General features: G+C 46.0%; 1 protein-coding gene across 1 annotated transcript in view; it reads right to left on the reverse strand.

Annotated features, from left to right (window-relative positions):
* The window catches only part of galnt1 (UDP-N-acetyl-alpha-D-galactosamine:polypeptide N-acetylgalactosaminyltransferase 1), an 88,551-nt gene extending 68,190 nt beyond the window's left edge, over positions 1-20,361 (reverse strand). The window contains exon 1 of the mRNA XM_077013174.1: positions 19,621-20,361. The gene's annotated coding sequence lies outside the window, so the exon portion shown is untranslated. The remainder of the gene's footprint in view (positions 1-19,620) is intronic.
* Positions 20,362-21,783: the final 1,422 nt, after the last annotated feature.

Below are 21,783 nucleotides of genomic sequence, written 5' to 3' on the forward strand. Positions count from 1 at the left end.
AAAGGATGGTTTAATGAAGAAGTGTGCAAACCAAAAACCCGTGAGTCGATCCGAATTAAGGATATAATGACCAGCGGTCAACTGGTACAAAGACAAGACATATATAGGCAAACAAACGACCCTCAGGTGAGACGGATCACGGGCTCCGCCCACCTGAGGGACGCACATGACGTCACAAAGATTTACAGGTCCACAGCACCAAAAATCTATTTATTTTTGTGTTATTGTTGTTGCCAAAACAGAACACGTTAGTTGAATAGTAATCACATTACTTTTTATCACCATTAAGGCAACATCTTGATTTCAAGTTAAAATATGAATCTAAACTCCAACACAGCTACTAGCTAACCACACTGAAAACAACCATTCTTGGATGTGTCCTCCTGTCCAACTGTCTTCAATGAAATATTATGTAGGGCAAACGTGGAGAAGTGCAGCTGTCTGCTTGATGTGGGGCTTGTGCATGTCGTACAGTGAGTGTGAATCATACTAAAGGAGAGGTGATTCCTCTGTTCTCTCCTTCACAGAGTCGAGGTCAAAAACGATTCCCCCAGGGTCTACCCACCAGCCGCACGGTCCACAGTGAAACTCTCTGAACTGATGCGGAATGGTCGGGAATTATTGAATCAATTAAAGTATTGGGTGCAGATTGAATCAGCCCACTTTCGCACTCTCCGAAGGGCTTTCAATTATGATTTACAGTATGGTCAATATTCAATTTACACTGCAAAGCATACACTTGTGTACATAGACACAAGCACAGGCACACACACAAGCTCTCTCTCTGTCTCACTTTCTCTGTCTGTCTCTCTCTCTGTCTCACTTTCTCTGTCTCTCTCTCTGTATCTCTCCCCTGAGGCTGCCCTAGTTCTGCAGATTAAGTCTGATCTCTGTTCAGCCAGGCTCAGACCGCATGAGTCTTTAACTGAGATTTTAAATGGCCTAACTAACACCCTAACTAAGCATGTCCAGACATGAGTACACAGAATCAAACAGACACACACACAAACGCACGCACGCACGCACGCACACACAGACAGACACACACACACACACACACACACACACACACACACACACACACACACACACACACACACACACACACACACACACACACACACACACACACAGGATTTTACCATCATCACAGTGGCAAAACATGGCACATCTTACTTATCTGCAGCTACACTGAGGTGAGCTATGATGTGTTTGTGTGGGGTGTATGAGGTGAGTTTGTGTGTGTGTTTGAGATGGAGGGACAGATACATCTCCCCACAATTCTTGAGCTTCAATGTGTCCACACACACACACATTCATAAATACATAAATCAATCATAAATCTGTCCAACAATCAGCATTTAAACTGACTTTCCTACGTGTCCCTTAACACCACAGTATCCGTACTGATCTGAGGTCAGCGGCGGTCCGCCTGAATGGCGTTTCTATCTGTACTCCTCAGCCCTCTCACACAGGCGTTCAGGGAAGCCACACGAACTCCACGGCGTCCCGAGCAGAAGCCAGACTGGAGCACAGGAAGTGATGTCACAGGCGTCAGCCGTACATGACAAACTCCAGACCTTCTGAAGGAAGTAAGAGATGAGCGGAGGTGCTGCCTCTCGAAGAAACCACCGAGTCATCGTGTCCTGCCCGGGCAGATTAGCCAGGACCTCTGCACTGCTTACCCAGTCACATCTGATGGATCTCTACATTTCCCACTTTCCCACAATCTTAATCCTTGAACAAGTAACGGAGAGAAAAAAAAAGAATTCTTCTTTTCATCACCCACATTTGAGTTATTCACAGTTTCTTTCTGTAATCATAGACATGAAATCTCCTGAAGTTCTATTGGTTGATGCTGCTTGGTGCAATGGTTTGCCTGCTGATCGTATCTCTGAATTTCAAGCTTTATTACTTAGTTTTAGAGCAAAAGCGGACGAGCACCTACCACCTGTCCACCTAAGCTCCTCGAGGCCCTGTGAACTACAGGGTTCCTGTACGGACGTCCTGGTCTCTCCATGCTAGAGGACCCTCATACGTATCTGCTCCCGCTGTGTGTGTGTGTGTGTGTGTGTGTGTGTGTGTGTGTGTGTGTGTGTGTGTGTGTGTGTGTGTGTGTGTGTGTGTGTGTGTGTGTGTGTGTGTGTGAACAAAATATATTCACGCTCACACAAAGTGCTCAGTCACTGGTCACTATATATTTACTATTCCATAAAAGTGGACCAGTGTGTAAAAATGGACTAAAAGCATCGGCTCCTGGCTCCATTTTGACATGCTTAAACCAGAGCTTCCAGCCAGACAGAGCCGGACTGATCCGGATTCATCTGGCCTGATCCGAAACGAGGGAAGCGACGCTGTGACCTTGTCCTGATCCACGAGGCTCAGGGATGAAGAAGCACCGCCCTGCCACCCTGCCACCCTGACACACTGCCACCCTGCCACACTGCCACCCTGCCACACTGCCACCCTGCCACCCTGCCACACTGCCACCCTGCCACACTGCCACCCTGCCACCCTGCCACCCTGCCACCCTGCCACACTGCCACCCTGCCAAACTGCCACCCTGCCACCCTGCCACACTGCCACCCTGCCACCCTGCCACACTGCCACCCTGCCACCCTGCCACCCTGCCACACTGCCACCCTGCCACACTGCCACCCTGCCACACTGCCACACTGCCACCCTGCCACCCTGCCACCCTGCCACCCTGCCACCCTGCCACACTGCCACACGTCTAAATACGGCTTAATCTTGCCGGAGTGAGCAGAGGTTGAGCAGTAGGGCAGAGGAGAGAGATGGAGGGATGAGAGGAGAGGCTGGAGGGTGGAGGGATGAGAGGAGAGGCTGGAGGGTGGAGGGATGAGAGGAGAGGCTGAAGGGTGGAGGGATGGAGGGATGAGAGGAGAAGCTGAAGGTTGGAGGGATGAGAGGAGAGGCTGAAGGGCAGAGGAATGGAAGGATGTGGAGAGGCTGAAGGTTGGAGGGATGGAGGGATGAGAGGAGAGGCTGAAGGGCAGAGGAATGGAGGGATGAGAGGAGAGGCTGAAGGGTGGAGGGATGGAGGGATGAGAGGAGAGGCTGGAGGGTGGAGGGATGGAGGGATGAGAGGAGAGGCTGAAGGGTGGAGAGATGGAGGGATGAGAGGAGAGGCTGAAGGTTGGAGGGATGGAGGGATGAGAGGAGAGGCTGAAGGGCAGAGGAATGGAGGGATGAGAGGAGAGGCTGAAGGGTGGAGGGATGGAGGGATGAGAGGAGAGGCTGGAGGGCAGAGGAATGGAGGGATGAGAGGAGAGGCTGAAGGTTGGAGGGATGGAGGGATGAGAGGAGAGGCTGAAGGGCAGAGGAATGGAGGGATGAGAGGAGAGGCTGAAAGGTGGAGGGATGGAGGGATGAGAGGAGAGGCTGGAGGGTGGAGGGATGGAGGGATGAGAGGAGAGGCTGAAGGGTGGAGGGATGGAGGGATGAGAGGAGAGGCTGAAGGTTGGAGGGATGAGAGGAGAGGCTGAAGGGCAGAGGAATGGAGGGATGAGGAGAGGCTGGAGGGAGGAGGGATAGAGAGATGAGAGGAGAGGCTGGAGGGATGGAGAGAAGAGAGGAGGGATAGAGAGATGAGAGGAGAGGCTGGAGGGATGGAGAGATGTGGTAAGTGACGTGGGCAGACGGACGGAGGCCTGGAGGTGGGATATGAAGTAGGGCGGGGCGTGAAAGGAGGGCCAGCGTCTGCTACGAGATGATCTGTCCACGCCCTAAAAACCTCTGCTGGAAGGCTATCAAACATGGTTGCTGCTAAATCCAGCTGAATCATTGCCTGAAAAGCATCGTGGATGTTGGAGTCTCACTGCATTTATACACAGAGGAAAACTGATCATTAAAAACGCGCTCCCAAGGAATCCCACAGAACACCAGCTACACATCCATCCGCCCACTTACCCACGGACGGACACACAGACGGACATGCACAGACAGCATCATGCCAAGAACTGTGACAATGACCTCATCAGTAGAGAAGTTGCTATGGTGACAAAAGGAGCAAAGAACATTACCTCTGAAGGCTGCATTGGCATAGGTGGCACTAAAGGTAATCAATACAGCACTCCTATACAAACACTCCTACATGTTTGAGGTGACCGCCCTCAACAAACAGCCTTTTGAGCTGACCCTCACACAGCTGTTTGAGTTGGCCCTCACACAATTGTTTGAATTGGCCCTCACATCCATTTGAACTGACCCTCACACAGCCGTTTGAACTGACCCTCACACAGCCGTTTGAGCTGTCCCTCACACAGCCGTTTGAGCTGTCCCTCACACAGCCGTTTGAGCTGTCCTTCACACAGCCGTTTGAGCTGTCCCTCACACAGCCGTTTGAACTGACCCTCACACAGCCGTTTGAGCTGTCCCTCACACAGCCGTTTGAGCTGTCCCTCACACAGCCGTTTGAGCTGTCCTTCACACAGCCGTTTGAGCTGTCCCTCACACAGCCGTTTGAGCTGTCCCTCACAGCCGTTTGAACTGACCCTCACACAGCCGTTTGAGCTGTCCCTCACACAGCCGTTTGAGCTGTCCCTCACACAGCCGTTTGAGCTGTCCCTCACAGCCGTTTGAACTGACCCTCACACAGCCGTTTGAGCTGTCCCTCACACAGCCGTTTGAGCTGTCCCTCACACAGCCGTTTTAGCTGTCCCTCACACAGCCGTTTTAGCTGTCCTTCACACAGCCGTTTGAGCTGTCCTTCACACAGCCGTTTGAGCTGTCCCTCACAGCCGTTTGAGCTGTCCCTCACACAGACCCTGGTGGTTTACCCTTCACCACACTACACTTCAGCACTACAACTCCCATTATCCCATATCTGTACAGCTGCTAGAATAGGATTCATATCGGAGACACATTACCCCAGTGTACATGCACGCACGCACACACACACAGACACGGATATGTGCACACACATGCACATACGCACTTGCAGTTCAGTAAAGGTCATATATCACGGCAGCATGCTCATCAAAGCAGAACACACACATGCACACAGGCAAATGCACACACACACACACACACACACACACACACACACACACACACACACACACACACACACACACACACACACACACACACACACACAGTGCTTCGGCCGACCTTTATGAATGAAAACACAAGGATATGTTTGCATTAGTCAAAAGGTCAAAAGCTTTCAGCAGTCATCCAGAATTTCCATTTCTTACTCTTCTGTGGAAATTTTAGGTGGTTGTTGGTCAACTCCACCAACTGCTGCTCAAAGAAACGTTCCATGCACTGCACAGATATGCAATAGCTATTAAGATGGGGATTTTGAACATCATTAAAGTGGGGACTACCAGTAACACATCAAACTACTGCTCCACTTGTGATATACATCAGATAGGTCTGCAGTTATGTACAGCACAGCACGTATCAAAGTCGGCTCTGACAGTAGGGGATAAAATATACAGGCATTTTATAGCTCTGGATTTGAGTCAAATGAATCGAAGCTCACATTGTTAAAATCATCTCAATGGACAGATCAACAGAATCACAGGGGTAAAGGGAGCCCTAACATCTATAACCATGGCTAGGTGTCTAGCATAGGGTTCAGTAGATAAATCTGCACATAAATGCCCTGCAGAGAGAGATATTGGTCTCTACAGATGTCTGGATGACAGCCCGTTGACAGCCCACTTTCAGTAGTGCTACAGAACTTCCCACTCTCAGTATCTCTAGAGCACTGCCCTCTTTTAGTAACTCTACTTTTGAGGGACAGCCCACTTTCAGTAGATCTATTCTAGAGCACTGCCCTCTTTTAGTAACTCTACTTTAGAAGGACAGCCCACTTTCAGTAGATCTATTCTAGAGCACTGCCCTCTTTTAGTAACTCTACTTTAGAGGGACAGCCCACTTTCAGTAGATCTATTCTAGAGCACTGCCCTCTTTTAGTAACTACTTTAGAGGGACAGCCCACTTTCAGTAGATCTATTCTAGAGCACTGCCCTCTTTTAGTAACTACTTTAGAGGGACAGCCCACTTTCAGTAGATCTATTCTAGAGCACTGCCCTCTTTTAGTAACTACTTTAGAGGGACAGCCCACTTTCAGTAGATCTATTCTAGAGCACTGCCCTCTTTTAGCATCTCTATTTTAGAGGGACAGCCCACTTTCAGTAGATCTATTCTAGAGCACTTCCCTCTTTTAGTAACTCTACTTTAGAGGGACAGCCCACTTTCAGTAGATCTATTCTAGAGCACTGCCCTCTTTTAGCATCGCCATTTTAGAGGGACAGCCCACTTTCAGTAGATCTATTCTAGAGCACTGCCCTCTTTTAGCATCTCCGTTTTAGAGGGACAGCCCACTTTCAGTAGATCTATTCTAGAGCACTGCCCACATTTAGCATCTCCATTCTATAGGGACAGCCCATTTTCAGTAGATCTGTTCTAGAGCACAGCTCACAATTAGCAAGTCAAACATGGCAACAGTTTTCGACATGTCAAAGATGGGCAAACACACCCACGTGCAGGACATATGTAAGAGGACGAGTTTGGTAGGAGATGTTTGTGTTCTAGTATAAACTTCATAGAACAGAATATGTTTACACACAGGTAATAAAATTGGTCACATATCATGTGAAGGTCTGATTTTTAAATACATGTGCAAACACAATATGTTAAATAATAGCAAAGAAGAATAAAGGTGGTGAAAGTGCAGAAGAGAGACAGAGGGGGAGTGACACAAAATAGAAAAACAGAAAGAGAAGGAGAGACAAGAAGGGAGACAGACAGTAAGACAGATCGAGATGGTAAGAGAGTGAGACAGCAAGACAGTGAGGGGAGAGAGAGAGAGAGAGAGAAAGAGAAAGAGAGAGAGAGAGAGAATCAATCAGGATCACAGCATGTGCAAATACTTCAGCGTGGCACTACCCACCAGGCAGCACTGTGTTAGACACACAAGCATCTGCCAACCCTACACACACCCCCACACATTCTCTCTCTCTCTCTCTCTCTCTCTCTCTCTCTCTCTCTCTCTCTCTCTCACACACGCGCGCACACACACTTCAAATGCATGCACACTGGCACACACAAGGTCCTCGTGCATATGCATGCACACTCACTCTCACTCATACTTACATACATACACACAAACACACACACACATAGAAAAACAGTGAAATTGAGAGAATCTCTCAAGAGGAGGGCAAGCTGTCAGAACCCCCTACTGCCTTAGAGAGGACCAACTGTGTGTGAGTCTAAATAAGACAGAGCAGCAGGACAGTGCTGTTCACACAGCCTCTCACACTCGCTCACACTCGCACACACTCGCACAGACAGGCTGCACAATGCAGCGTATGGGCATCTGCATCATGAGATTAGCCTTCGCAATACTGAGATCACAGAATTCAACAACATATTGCAGGGCAATTTTTAACTGTAACACATGGTGAGAGGTTGCAATGGATAATTGCAAGATGTTGCAATTAAATTCCTATGTAGTAGTTTGTCACACATACATGTATATATGCCACATACACACACACACACATCACACAGATAAACACATGCACTAAGCAGACACACTTCCCCAGGTTGTCTGAGGGCTGACGGAATACCGCACCACCTGTGTGGTGGGAGCTGGAAGGTCTGGGCCAGAGTGAGGAACACGTCCTCTAACACTTCACATGGGCCATAAAACGACGGCCCCTGATCAGGAGAGATTAAAACGAACTTCTCTCACTCCACAGACTGTAAATAAACTGATTTCAAAAGGAAGCCACACTGGGTGATTTTACCAATTGCAACTTTAAGGACTCCAGTAGTTTGAAGCAGTCTGAGTAGCTGGGCTGAGTTGATATGAAAATTGTGAGGTAACCTCATTTTACTGAACCTACAGCGTCCCATTCTCTCTCTCACACACACACACACACACACACACACACACACACACACACACACACTAGCCATTTTAGTCAAACTGCCAAGCACTGCAGAGAAATGACCCTTGGAAATGTGGCATTCCCAAATACTACACATACTCCACTCCATATACTACACCTACACATACTCCACTCCATATACTACACCTACACATACTCCATAGGGATGCACCGAAATGAAAATTCTTAGCCGAAACCGAAAGCCGAAAACCGAAACACCGAAATACATTATGCCAATTATTAGTAACATTGGATTTATGGCTAACCTCACTAAAATCAAGGCATTGCTATTCAAAGAATAAATCAACTACAAAATTTGATTTGAAAATATTTATTTAGCACTGACATTACAGTAATGCATATTATAAAGTAAAATTAGTGGTGGGCCGTTAACGGCGATACCGCTGACAACGGCCGACCACTAATTAAAAACGGTCTGCAAGCGAGTTAAATTTATCTGAGAGGATAAATATATGTATTTTATACGAGTTAAATTTAATTATAACTGACTGGCCTGAAAGATAAATATAAATTCTCTCATAAAAACGTGACGTGAGTTGCAACAACATTAAACAGCTTAGGTAAACACACTTCTGAGAAATGTCGTCTGCTCGGCAAAACATAACGGGGCTCAATGTGCTCTATTAGCCTACGAAATCCCTACGACAGAGAACGGCTGGTCGTCTAAGGCAACGAGTTCCATAATTTTTGGTGTAATGTCCTTTGCCTTGGCGCCATCACTGGAAAACGTTTTTGCTAGCTTTATCCAAATAAACACGTGCAGGCGATTTTTGCTTGCGTCATCACAACACATTGTTTCGGCCGTGTTGTTTCGGTGATGAAAGTATTTCGGCCGAAAACCGAAAATGCAAATTTAAGCCATTTCGGCCGAAAATTTTCGGTGGCCGAATTTTCGGTGCATCCCTAATACTCCACTCCATATACTACACCTACACATACTCCACTCCATATACTACACCTACACATACACCACTCCATATACTACACCTACACATACACCACTCCATATACTACACCTACTAGGGATGCAAATGATTAATCGACTTTCGATTAATTGTCGATTAAGACGTTACTCGATCAAAATGTATTAATCACGATTAATCATTAGAGAGCGCTCCTGTATTAACTTGAACAGAGCGTACGAGAGGTGAACACGTGTCGCGAAAGACCAGAGTGGAAAACAAAATGAAGCGGGCGAAAAGAGTACGGTGTGGGACCATTTTGAAGCGTGTTCGGGAAACGAGGCAGAAACTGCGTAATCCAGAAAATCCCAAGGAGGGAAACTTTATTTTCCACGCAACTCAAACAATAACACTGTTCTCTTCCCCTCCCCTGGCGCGCGCAGGCGCCGCTCTCCCAGTATCACTTAAAGGGCCAAGTGCCTGTCTGTTAGGGAATTCGCTGCGAGGAGTAGTAGTCGCTACAATTTCAACATTGTTAATTTAGGCAAAGAAGTCAAATGTTCTGTGTGTAATGCGGTATTGAAGTACAACAGTTCCACTAGCTCACTCAATTATCATTTGAACACCATGCATGCAGCTGTCCTGCATATCACCAGTGCACCTGGTCAACCTAAAATCACAGCTACACTGGGAAGGCGAGCGTTTTCGAAGCTCGCTACAAAAAAATACGAGTGAGCTAAAAACAAAGCTATCTACTGCTACTACTGTAGCCCTTACAACAGATTGTTGGACGGCTCTAACAACAGAAAGTTACATTACTGTGACGTGCCACTACACTGACGAGAACAGGCAGCTAAAATCTGCAGTGCTGATTACGACGAACATGTCGGATAGACACACCGCTGACAGTTTAACTGACAAGCTCAATGATGTTGTGGAAACTTGGGCACTCTCCGGTCGCGTTACAGCATGTGTTCACTACAAAGCTAGAAACATTGTCCAAACATGGGCTCAATAATATTCTGTTTGGCTCTCTATTTAATTTCTTTTTTTTTTTAAACATTTTTTTAAATGTCTAATGTTTCAAATTGAACTGAGCCAGTCCTTAATTTATTCCTTTTTTAAAATGAAAGAATGTATTTTGTTATACCATAATTTCCTCATGCATAATTACTTGAGCAATATATAATTGTCAGGGCTGGGACCAGGACCATCCCTCCTGTCACCACCAGAGGGAACCCACGAGCTAATACTCGTGGGAGACACAATCAGCGGTGAGGACCTGCAGCTGTGCCTTCCCCTATTTAATGGGCACGGTTGCAGTGCCTCACTGCTGAGTTGTTTGTTGCCTCTCGCTCTTGCAGCCAGCCTGTTACCCGGTTTGAGCAGTCGTCTCTCTCTCTCACTCTCTCTACTGTTTTTCGAGGTATCCTCTCCTGCGCCCTTACTGGCCTTTCTCAAGTTTTCCCCAAGCTGTTTTCTTCTCTAAATTTTAGTTTTTTGTGCCTTTTGTTTTCAGCCAGCTCCCTTCCCTGGCTTGTATTTATTTTGTTTGTTTGTGCTCCTTTTTGTTACGACACGTCGAGTGGTTTCCTCCGTGTGCTTTTGTTTTCAGCCAGCTCCCTTCCCTGGCTTGTTTTTACTTTGTTCGTTTGTGCTCCTTTTGTCACGACACGTCGAGTGGTTTCCTCCGTGTGTTTTTTGTTCTCGTTTTCTGAGTTTTTCACTCAGTTTTTTGTTTCCTGCTTTTCCCGCTTAGTGGCGGAGGTCTCAGTTCATCGTGTTTTCTTTTGGGCTTTGCCCCTGGGTTCATCTCCTACAAAAACCCCGCGAGTCCCCTGTTCCCTGGGGGTTCGCGTTACAATAATATAATACAATATAATTATCATAATATAATATATACTTTTTGAACAAAGTGTTTTAACTACACTGCTCAAAAAAATAAAGGGAACACTTAAACAACACAATGTAACTCCAAGTCATCCACACTTCGTGTTCAGATAGGAAGCAACACTGATTGTGAATCCATTTCAACTGCTCTTGTGCAAATGGAACAGACAACAGGTAGAAATGAGAGATTTTCAACTGATTTCAAAGATTTTTATTAATTGAGATCTAGGATGTGTTATTTTAGTGTTCCCTTAATTTTTTTGAGCAGTATATTTAGCTGATATTTTTAAAAGCCCTATTGAAACACTGAAATTCAGGTGAAAAACGCCGCTTATCGATTAATCGAAAGTCGATCGATAAGATCAGTCAACTAACGATTAATGAATTAATCGATAATTTGCATCCCTAACACCTACACATACTCCACTCCATATACTACACCTACACATACTCCACTCCATATACTACACTCACATATTCTCCACTCTATATACAGTCTACATGCTACACTCTATAGTAATATTCAGCTGATTACATTTAAACCAGAGGTGAACCAACAGGGCCGATATCAGTAAAAATGCTAAATTAGAATGTATTTTTATTATTTATATTAGGAAATCGATCCCATACCATCACAGTCCTGAAAATAGCACAGTGGTGCTTTTCAGCAGGTCACGTGATAACAGTCTGGTTAGTTTGAGCATGTAATGTGATAACAGCCTGGTTAGTTTGAGCAGGTAATGTGATAACAGCCTGGTTAGTTTGAGCACGTAACATGACAACAGCCTGGTTCGTTTGAGCACGTCACTACAACCAGAGATGGGGACTCGAGTTTGGGACTCGGACTCGAGTCGCACTTAAGTCGCATATACAGTGACTTCAGACTCGACTTAGACTTGCATTCAAAAGACTTGCGACTCGACTTGGACTCGTGATTTGAGACTCGTGAACAATCTTTTATTTGTAATGTTCTTTTGTGTTTCATTTGACAACCTTTCCTCCGCCTGTCTGTATGCTTTTTACTTCCCGCTGACGTAACATTCTCGGAGCGCGGACCCTCACGCCGGTCGCGACGCGTCAAGTATTTCGCAAGTGACCGTTGCGCGCGACTCCGCACACGCGTACCTGGCCCTGCGCTCGCCGCAAAACATCGCGATCATGGCGGCGCTGGTGAGGACGCTCGATTCATAATAAGTTTTGGGTACAAAACAAGTACAAGTAGCAAATAGAAGAGCAGCAAACTGCAGCGTGTGTGGCATAAAAATACTGGACGCTGGTTCCACCACATCTAATTTTATTCGCCACCTGAAAACCCACCCGGAAAGGTTAGTCGCTGGCTGAAAGGTTATTAGCAATATTGCAATATTGGTATTGACTTGCCAACAGTGCATCAGTAGAGAGGGTGTTCAGTCATGGAGGCCTCATAATGCGCCCTCACCGAGCCAGGCTAGGTGCAAGTACCCTGTCAATCCTGATCTTTTAAAAATGTAATGCGTTAGTTGCATAAAAAGTTTCCTTGTATTAGACACTGAAAGACACCTTGAAGTTCAAATAGATTGTGTTTGATCCAGTTCTTTAGGAGACAAATAGTTGTTGCTGCAGGGCTTTTTATGTCAGAATCATTATTATTGTAAAATTTGAATTCTGTTTTTAATTTTTATTTTATAATCACTAATTTGGTTGCTATTTTCTTTATATGCAGACCTTTCATATATATGTGATTTTTTTTATTTCACAGCCCTCCTTTATCTTTTAGAACAAAATATAGCAGATGTTCAACTGAAAGAAAAGAATATTGTATCCAGAAAAATGTCAGTTTTGTAAGAAAAATACTTTTTGGAGAAAAATACGGATACAAAATTTATCTGGAAAACATTTGTGTGTGCATGCGCACTTTTAAAAATTGTATTTCTTCATTTACCAGTTTAAGCTATTATACATCAGAAGTGTCATAACAGACCATTACAACTATACAGTGATTTGCGACTACAGTCAGTGGCGGAGCTAGACTTTTATCCTTGGGGTGGCCAGAGGGTGGCCAAAGCTATTTTAGGGGGTCCATAGACTATGACAATGTATATTTAAGAAAAGCATTCATTTGCAACCAAAATCTGTAAATGTTATACTTTTCATATCAAGTACATCTTAAGCACGCAGGAGATCAGATTTGTGTATGAAATTTGCAGTTTTTTTAACAATGTGCAAAATGTACAACATGTCAAAGTAAAAACACAGATGTGCTACTTCTGGCATATCTGGCAGTTAAATGTGTTCAGTTCAGTCCAAATATACGAAATAGGAAAGTTGCTTTCAGCATTCCCTCGATCAGTGAGTGACTGTTTTTGAAATAATTTATTGCACTTGAGTACATATTTTCAGTAACTTACATCACTGATACGGTTACACAAACTTAAGTCGGGGCAAAGAAACCACTGTTGATGTAATGTGTAGTATATTATTTTTCCTAGAAAATGGTCTTTTTTTTACTATTTATTTATTTGCAATATGTAAAATTATAATATAATTCATTCATAATATTACCTGCACCTACAAAGTTTTAAAAAAATGGAAAATGTTTTATAAGCTGCACCGGGCTAAAAGCCGCATATATCTACTGAACTGAAGACATTTAACTGAACTGAACTTGATCAGTTTCTGAACCTGTAGCATTTCACGTGCGACAGTTTTTGCTTAGAGCTGGTGTTGTGGGGCATTCCGACAACCCTCGTTTATCTGCATAAAGACGCTACAGATTATATTGTCGATTTATACATAAATAAGAGCTAGACTTTAATTATCCATCACAGCAAATGGCATTATCTATGTCCAAAGACACACTGGCTCAAGGGTGTTGATTATTTAAAATAAAATACACACTGGCTATACCGAAGTTCACCTCTGACCACGACATCGCAGTATTACGTCTAAATATCTAGTTAGGACAAAACAAGTGTGCTCAATGAACTAAGTTAGTCACTGCAACTCCCGAATATCATCTGTAGCGTCTTTATGCGTGTGCAAACGAGGGGACTTGGAATTTGTCACAACACGTTCGTTTGAAAAAAATTCTCCGTCGTGCCTGCTGCTTGCATGTGCTAAATGAAATTGAGCATTGAGTATTATTACCGATTACAAAACGCAACAGGCTCTCAACAAGATGTTCGATGCGGTGACATGTCAGTCATCTGGGGGGCACTTGGGGTGGCCAATCAGAATTCAGGGGGGTCCAGTGCCACCCCCTGCTTTGGCTCCGCCTATGACTACAGTGTCACTCAAATATTTGGGACTTGACTTGGACTTGAGAACAAAGACTTGAGACTTGACTTGGACTTGAGGTCAAAGACTTGAGACTTGACTTGGACTTGAGGTCAAAGACTTGAGACTTGACTTGGACTTGCAAAAAATGACTTGTGAGCATCTCTGACTACAACTCACACCACACACTCACAAGGAGAAGCATTATAAGGTCAATATTAAGTTGTTGTGGAATTCCAGCTGCATTCAGGAATGAGGGGAAAAAAATATTCATTTCATTTATATATATATGTCATATCTATGCATGATATCTATAAATATGAGGCAATGTCCAAGTGTAAGTTTGTATCATGGCACCTCTAATTCTGGTCCACCATGGAGGGAAAATCTCGTCTCTGACTTTAACTGAGACATTAGTATGCCACGGACACCATCATACATCAGTAATGTACACGGCATCATATGTGGCCTCTTCAGAGGAACATATCTGTCCAAAGAGAAGACAGAAGAAAGCCTGAGAAGTCCTCGCCAGGAGACTGTGAACTTCAGTCGTTCCCCGGGAGACTCGTCTGCCAACACAGTGCACTGAGTTACGTTTTCAGAACCATCCCTCCCACCCCACCCCACCCCTGCTAAACCTACCGTCAGGATTAGTCCTTCAGGATTTGGGATTAGGCCTATTTATTTTTCAAAGCTTCTCCATTTAAGACTGATTCCCTTTCTTTATCCTGTTAATGATTAGCACAAAGCATAAGGCAATATCTAATGAAAGATAGCTGAGATGTCCCAGCTTCCTAGTTAGCTTTTAGCAGCTAGTGCTTCTGCTCCACAGTTAATACCTGACCACTGTCGGGATATCTGGCCTAATGCGGGGTCGTGCAGTGATGTGTGGATTTGGGGCTGGGGTCATATAGCTGATCTGAGAGATGTCTCCTCCATGGCGTTGTAGCGGAGGTGGGGGATTGAGGCCTGTTAGCTAGTGGGATTGTGTTTCACTGGCTGTTACTGGGTTGGCTGGGTCCTGGCGCTGTTCCTTTACACAAGGCTGGGTCTGTTCCCTGTCGGCTAGGAATGACCCATTTCCACCAAACACCATCCGTAACGAGAGAATGCCAAGAGCTCTGTCAAACTAACTCTAAATCTCCCTCACGTACACACGCACGAGTGCGCGTGCACACACGTGACTACACACTCTCTCGCACGTACGTAAAAACAGCCGTGATGTCGCACTTATAGCGTGGCTTCCCCACAGAAGACCTCCCCATGTGCTTTACGGCGCCATTCACAATGTCATATGCTAATGCTGGCGAAACACTTCAATATGCTCATTCCAACTGCTCCGGTTTCATTCCGCCTCTCTGTCGTCTCATACATAAAGCAGTATTACATATACATAAACAAAACAGCCTGAAGCCGCCATCAACCCAAACCGATAAGGTCATACTTCATAGAACAGTCTAAACGACTTCTGTGGAGGAAGACGGCAGGCCAGGAGCAGACGCTTCAGTCACGACTAAGTCTAGATCAAATTAGTGATATGAGGAGTCATTGTGTTCAATGTTCTTACATTCTGCTTCTTAATACAAGAACATTCGTCGGGCTGCATACATCACCCTGTCAGTTTGCGCTGTAAAAGCCAACGGTTCAATACTTAGCTCGCCCTTATTATTTTCATGTGCATATCTATTACACACCACACTTGTAAATCAATGTCTCCAGTGACACTTATCAGATAATTAGCATTCAGCATTTAGCTCTGTCACACTTGAAGGCTCAATTATTCTTCATGTAATGTGGGGCGGCATGAAAGAGGTAGTCACGGGGAGTGGGACGGGGCGGAAGGGACGTGCTGAGAGGGAGACGGCGATACCAGTCAGGCTGAGATCCCGAACCGGCGCTTCTGAGAACGCTACGGCATCCAGGCTGCCTTTGAAGTCGAGTGACCTTGAGAACATGGCAGCGTTGTCCAGGTTTCGCGCACGCCCCCCCGCCCCCACACCCCGCCCCCCCACCCAAGGGCGTCAGGACAGAAAGACAGAAAGAGAACGATGACATCCCAGGGCTGTGTGAGACGAGCGTGCACGGCGAGCGGGCACGGCGCACGTGCACGGCGAGCGGGCACGGCGCACGTGCACGGCGAGCGGGCACGGCGAGCGGGCACGGCGCACATGCACGGCACTGCACGCTCCAGATCTGATCAACACTGATGAGCTTTAATTTAATTACAGAGCACAGCGGCAGGGAGCGGCGAGGAGGCAAAGACGCCTGTCAACATTTCCATTAGAGACAGGAGGGGGGAACAGGGACAAACAGCCTGGTTCAGAAGAGACAGGGGGAGATTTTTTTGCCACAGTGACTTCTGCAGATACGCATCTCTACGGATGCGAGCCTTCACTACTAATCCAGTTACGGCTCAATTTCCTCTCTCAAGAACAAAATAATAATAGCCTTATTAGCTGTATTGTTTCCTTTTTATGGTCAAAACACATGCCTCACTTTGCTCACTAAAAGCCTGAAACAGACATGATTTTATCCTATGTTAAAACACACGTGTCCTTGAACAGTACTATTACTGAGCCTCTGTTCACCCTGGGCCTCTGAGGCGTGACGGCATGACAGTCATTATTCAGAACCGAGCCAACCCTCTCAACTTGTTTCTTGCTGTCTTGCTTTACTGATCAGTGACAGAGTGACACTTTGTTCGACCCCACAGACACAATGGAGCCCCAGCAGCAGTGGTCATGTGTTAACCGATACGACTTCCTGTTTCTACAGAGGAAGCGCAACACGTTGGGATGACAGATACTACAGCAGAAGCAGAAGAGCTGCCTCTCACACGCTTCTTAGTTTCAACAACTCCACCGTCTGCTTCGAAATGTTTAAAAAAAGCTTCACGAGAAAGAGATTTAAGAATGGTATGTGGAGCAGTCAGTCTGGAAGGCCCTTGTTAACCCAAATGAGCATCTGACCAATTTTAAAATGAAGGCAAAGCTCAAAAATATCCCAGAATTCCACTGAGATGCATGAAAGCATGGAGTGGTGTCTGTATGGAAGACTGTGGAGCACTGATCCCCACCTTCAGTACTGTGGCACTGAACCCCACCTTCAGTACTGTGGCACTGACCCCCACCTTCAGTACTGTGGCACTCATCCCCACCTTCAGTACTGTGGCACTGACCCCCACCTTCAGTACTGTGGCACTGACCCCCACCTTCAGTACTGTGGCACTGACCCCCACCTTCAGTACTGTGGCACTGACCCCCACCTTCAGTACTGTGGCACTGACCTCCACATTCAGTACTGTGGCACTGACCTCCACATTCAGTACTGTGGCACTGACCTCCACATTCAGTACTGTGGCACTGACCTCCACATTCAGTACTGTGGCACTGACCTCCACATTCAGTACTGTGGCACTGACCCCCACCTTCAGTACTGTGGCACTGACCTCCACATTCAGTACTGTGGCACTGACCCCCACCTTCAGTACTGTGGCACTGACCTCCACATTCAGTACTGTGGCACTCATCCCCACCTTCAGTAGGCATTCATCCCCACCTTCATTACTGTGGAACTGACCCCCACCTTCAGTATTCTGACACTCATCCCCACCTTCATCACCTTCCTGGAACGGCTTCAACCATGGTTGACTAGCAGCTACTGCTTCTTCCACTCACGCGTCTCATGTTCAGCACACTCCCTGCATGGACCTCCCCGCTGCACTCTCCTCTGCTCTCCATACTGCCGACTGGGCTGTCCGCCGAGTCTCCTAATCATATTCCAGGCTCTCTCCGTAACAGTACGTTGAGGAAAGAGTCATCCGGGAGGCCTGATGGAAACAATTCCACTGCTGTGCTCCGGGGTGCCAGGTGCCGGCGGGAACGCTGTCCACGCCCATGTGCTGCAGAGCGCTCCATCCCAGATGCCTCCGTCCTGACAGATCCCAGGGCAGCAGCGAGGGCCGCAGGGCTTTAGGAGGGAGCTGTTCTTCCCAATGCCATCAAGGGTCACTCCCAAAACCACAGCCACGCACCCTGGGTGCAGATCATCTCACACTGCAGCAGCACACGCAGAAACACACTCCCACTCAACACACACTCGCTCTGTGCACACAGACACATCCACACGGTCAGCCAAAAACACACGCGCGCACACACACACACACACACACACACACACACACACCAAACAATGTGTTGACGTAACATCTGCTGGACTGCTGCTAAGGGAGGGGAAACAGTGTGCTTTTATGGTTCTGTTCTTTGGAATATGATTCATTTCCTTCAGACAGTGCCTGTGTTTCAGTGCAGCCATCTTTCCAAATTTTCGACACCATGCTCCATCAAAACCTCCCAGTACGGTGCCAATAGTCTGCCTGATCCAGGAACCATGGTGGATAATCAGCAGTGCCTTTGGTTTCTTTTCTTTTTTTTCACAAAACAGGTCGGTGTGGGTGTCATATTGTCACCCGGCGTCCGTGTTCCGCCTCTGACTTCAAGGGAAGCCTGCTCCAAGCTCATTGTCCACAGGTCACCTCTACCTGCAGCGTGCTAGGCCAATTACACAAAAAACGCTTGCACTCACACACACTCACAAAGACACCCAAACACACTCACACTCTCAAATACACTCACACACACTCACACTTTCAAAGACACACACACGCTCACATGTGCACCAAACCAAGCAAGCCAGTTCTGCCCAAACCACCCACCCGGGAGGTTTACTTCCAAATCACACACGTCACCACCGGTATAAGGGGTGAAAACCTAGCACGTCCAAGATGATAAATAATGGACAGGCCATTCTCTCCTCTCATACACACTAGCGACACACCAGTTCCCTCTGCTTCTCCTGTCTTGACAGCAAATGTCCTGGTCCTACAGACTCCAGGGGCCAATCGCTTGCCGCCTATGTAGACTCCAGGGGCCAATCCGCTGCCAGCTCCCACTCTCATCTCCTAATGGGCTTTTGGGTGATTAATGACACATAAAAGCATCTTCTCACTACACAGTCAACCATCAATCACTATATCGGGCCATCAAAGAGGATCTGTCCACCGAGGTCCAAATGTAATCAAACCTAGACATGGGGCAGCAGTCAACTGGCTGCTTCTGGAGGATGTTGTGTGCTGTAAGCCTGATGGAGAACTTTGTGAACAGTTCATGCTGTGCTGGACGTCCTTGATGGCAGTGGGCTTTGACGTTCAGTGACGAAGGCCACTGCTTGCCTTTCCATCTCATGTCAGTCAGTTAAGGTACTTCAGTTAAGGAAAATTTTCAACCACGGCCACACGTTTAACACAGATACTATTGCCAGACCTACTTATCACGGTGGACAATTTCAGAAAAGAAAAAAATGAGACCAAACCATAAATCTCCTTTAAAATTTAAAATAAACAAATTACAATTGTGTAACCACACTGACACATTCTCTCAAAAAAAGAAGAAAAGAAAGAAGAGTAACTGCGGACTAATTTCACGGTCGTCGCTTCTGTTATGCTGCTGGTAAGTCCGAGCAGCTCGTTGAAGTGAAGTGAGTCCAGCCCTGGACACAAGTTCACACACAGCGCCAAACGCACACTTAATATCCAGATAATTCGTGTAAATATGGTCACATACCTTGGCAGTGGTCTCTGAATTGGGTCGTCTTCTTGCCAGGAAACCTCACAGAGGCTGAAAAAGTCGCATTCCGCTTTTGCCCTACCTCCTCCGTGACAGTCTTAAAGCGGTCTGGAGACCAGAAAATGTCCCTTTTACTGCCCCGGGGGAGCCGGTCCTCCGCCACCCCACCGGAGTAACGGACGTCTCGGCGCTGTTCGCCGTTAGGATTCGGAGTGTAAGGCAATTATTAAAGTGTGTCTCCTCGCCTTATAACCGTGACAAAAGCGTTCAGGACCGCTAGCTCACAGTGTCCCTCCGAAAATCTGGGGTTAACAGTGTGGAAAAAAAACACGAAATCGCGAGATGTACCTCAAAACAAATATAACCACTTTGAAAATAGACCGCCGTTCATATCATTTCGTTTTCCCCCTTCAGAGAGAAATGGCGACCAAACACATTCGCTGTGCGCAGTCGGTCCCGTTGATGGTAATTACGGACCAAATTAGCCGAGGATTGAGGGCGGACGGTCCATGTTATTTCCACTGGACTCAGGCTGAAGCGCTGAGCGCCGCTGCCTGGTGTGTGTCGGTGGCGAAGGAGCCCGAACCTCCGTCCGCCCGCCACTTCAACCCGGAAGAAAACGGTCCAAGCGCGAAGACCCTTCACATCGCAACGTTGGATCACTTCTGTTATTTCAAAATGTGCTTTAGGAATGTGGCTGGGGCAAAAAATGTTATTGAAACTAAGAGTGTTAGGATGTCATTACCGAGTTATAACAAAATAACGAGAGCGTATGTGTGTGTGTGTGTGTGGGGCCCAAACGATGACGTTATAGGGGCATTACGTTGTAGTGGTACGTCCTGGAAACGTCCAGGGACTTTGCAGTGTGTGTGTGTGTGTGTGTGTGTGTGTGTGTGTGTGTGGGTGTGCGTGCATGCGCGTGTGTGTGTCTCATTGGTCTTTTCCGTTTATTCCTCTCTATTTCAAGTATTAGGCTATATATTAGACAAACATACTTGAGGCATATACATAACATACATATATAATGTATATACATACATTTCAAAATAAATAGTCTATTTTTCACCAGATTTATCAATGCTTATCCACCTATTTCATGTTTTATAAACACTTCTCGATACTTCCATGAAGGCAGATATCACTCCTCAAAAGTAGGCTGCACTTCTTTGTGCTCAGGCCTTATCATCACCAGCATATGCAGTTTATTTCTTCTTCTCCCGTATGCCGGGTGGATATAAAGAATCAGCTGGAATGATTTCGAATCACGCTATGAGATAAATGTTATCAAATGTTGCCACTAACATATTTACTAAAATGTAGGCTACATTATTATTGCAATAATTGCTTAAAAAACTGCTGTGAGGAGTTTTGTTGACTATATGCTATTATGTCCCCAGCTAATTGAATGAGTAGACCACAATATAAAGCTGCATTGATGTTAGATGTGTGTGCTGACACCCCACTGTGTAAAATGTGATTTTCTCTTCATTTAAAAAACACAGTGGCCCACAAATGTTGTAATATACTTTGCAATTCCTGTTTATCAGTATCTCTCTGACAGGATATAATGCTAGACTTAAAGAGTCACATCGCCCTCAACCTTTTTGCTACGTTAGTCACGTGATCTTCAAACTCTGTGCTATGTTAGTCACATGATCTTCAACTTCTATACAATGTTGGTTACATGATCTTTAACTACTGTGCTATGTTAGTCACATGATCTTCAACCTCTATATGATGTCACGTGATCTTTAACCACTGTGCTATGTTAGTCACAAGGCCATCAACGCTTGGCCTGTGCTGGTCACATGATGCTCAAATTCCACTCTGTGTTGAGGCAGGTGTTGAAGTTTCAGAGGAACTGATTAACTGCTTGTGCACAATCATTTATGCTCCCTGAAAAATTTGTTCTACTTTCCTTACTATGAGTTACAGCAGAATGAAAGGTGATTTTGTTTTAGCTGTTTTAGATATTTAGCTGAAGTTAGTTCCTATCATTTAGATCAAATAAATCAATTAGAGGAAAGTGTAAATAAATAATAAATTAAGAGCTGACAGCATCCTTTGACAGTTTCACTGACACAGCATCAGGCTTGATGTCTCCTCTCTTTGGGAGTTCTCATGCCCGACGTGTGGTGTGTGTGTGTGTGTGTGTGTTTG

The sequence above is a fragment of the Brachyhypopomus gauderio genome, chromosome 7, assembly GCF_052324685.1.
Source record: "Brachyhypopomus gauderio isolate BG-103 chromosome 7, BGAUD_0.2, whole genome shotgun sequence".
Classification (NCBI taxonomy): domain Eukaryota; kingdom Metazoa; phylum Chordata; class Actinopteri; order Gymnotiformes; family Hypopomidae; genus Brachyhypopomus; species Brachyhypopomus gauderio.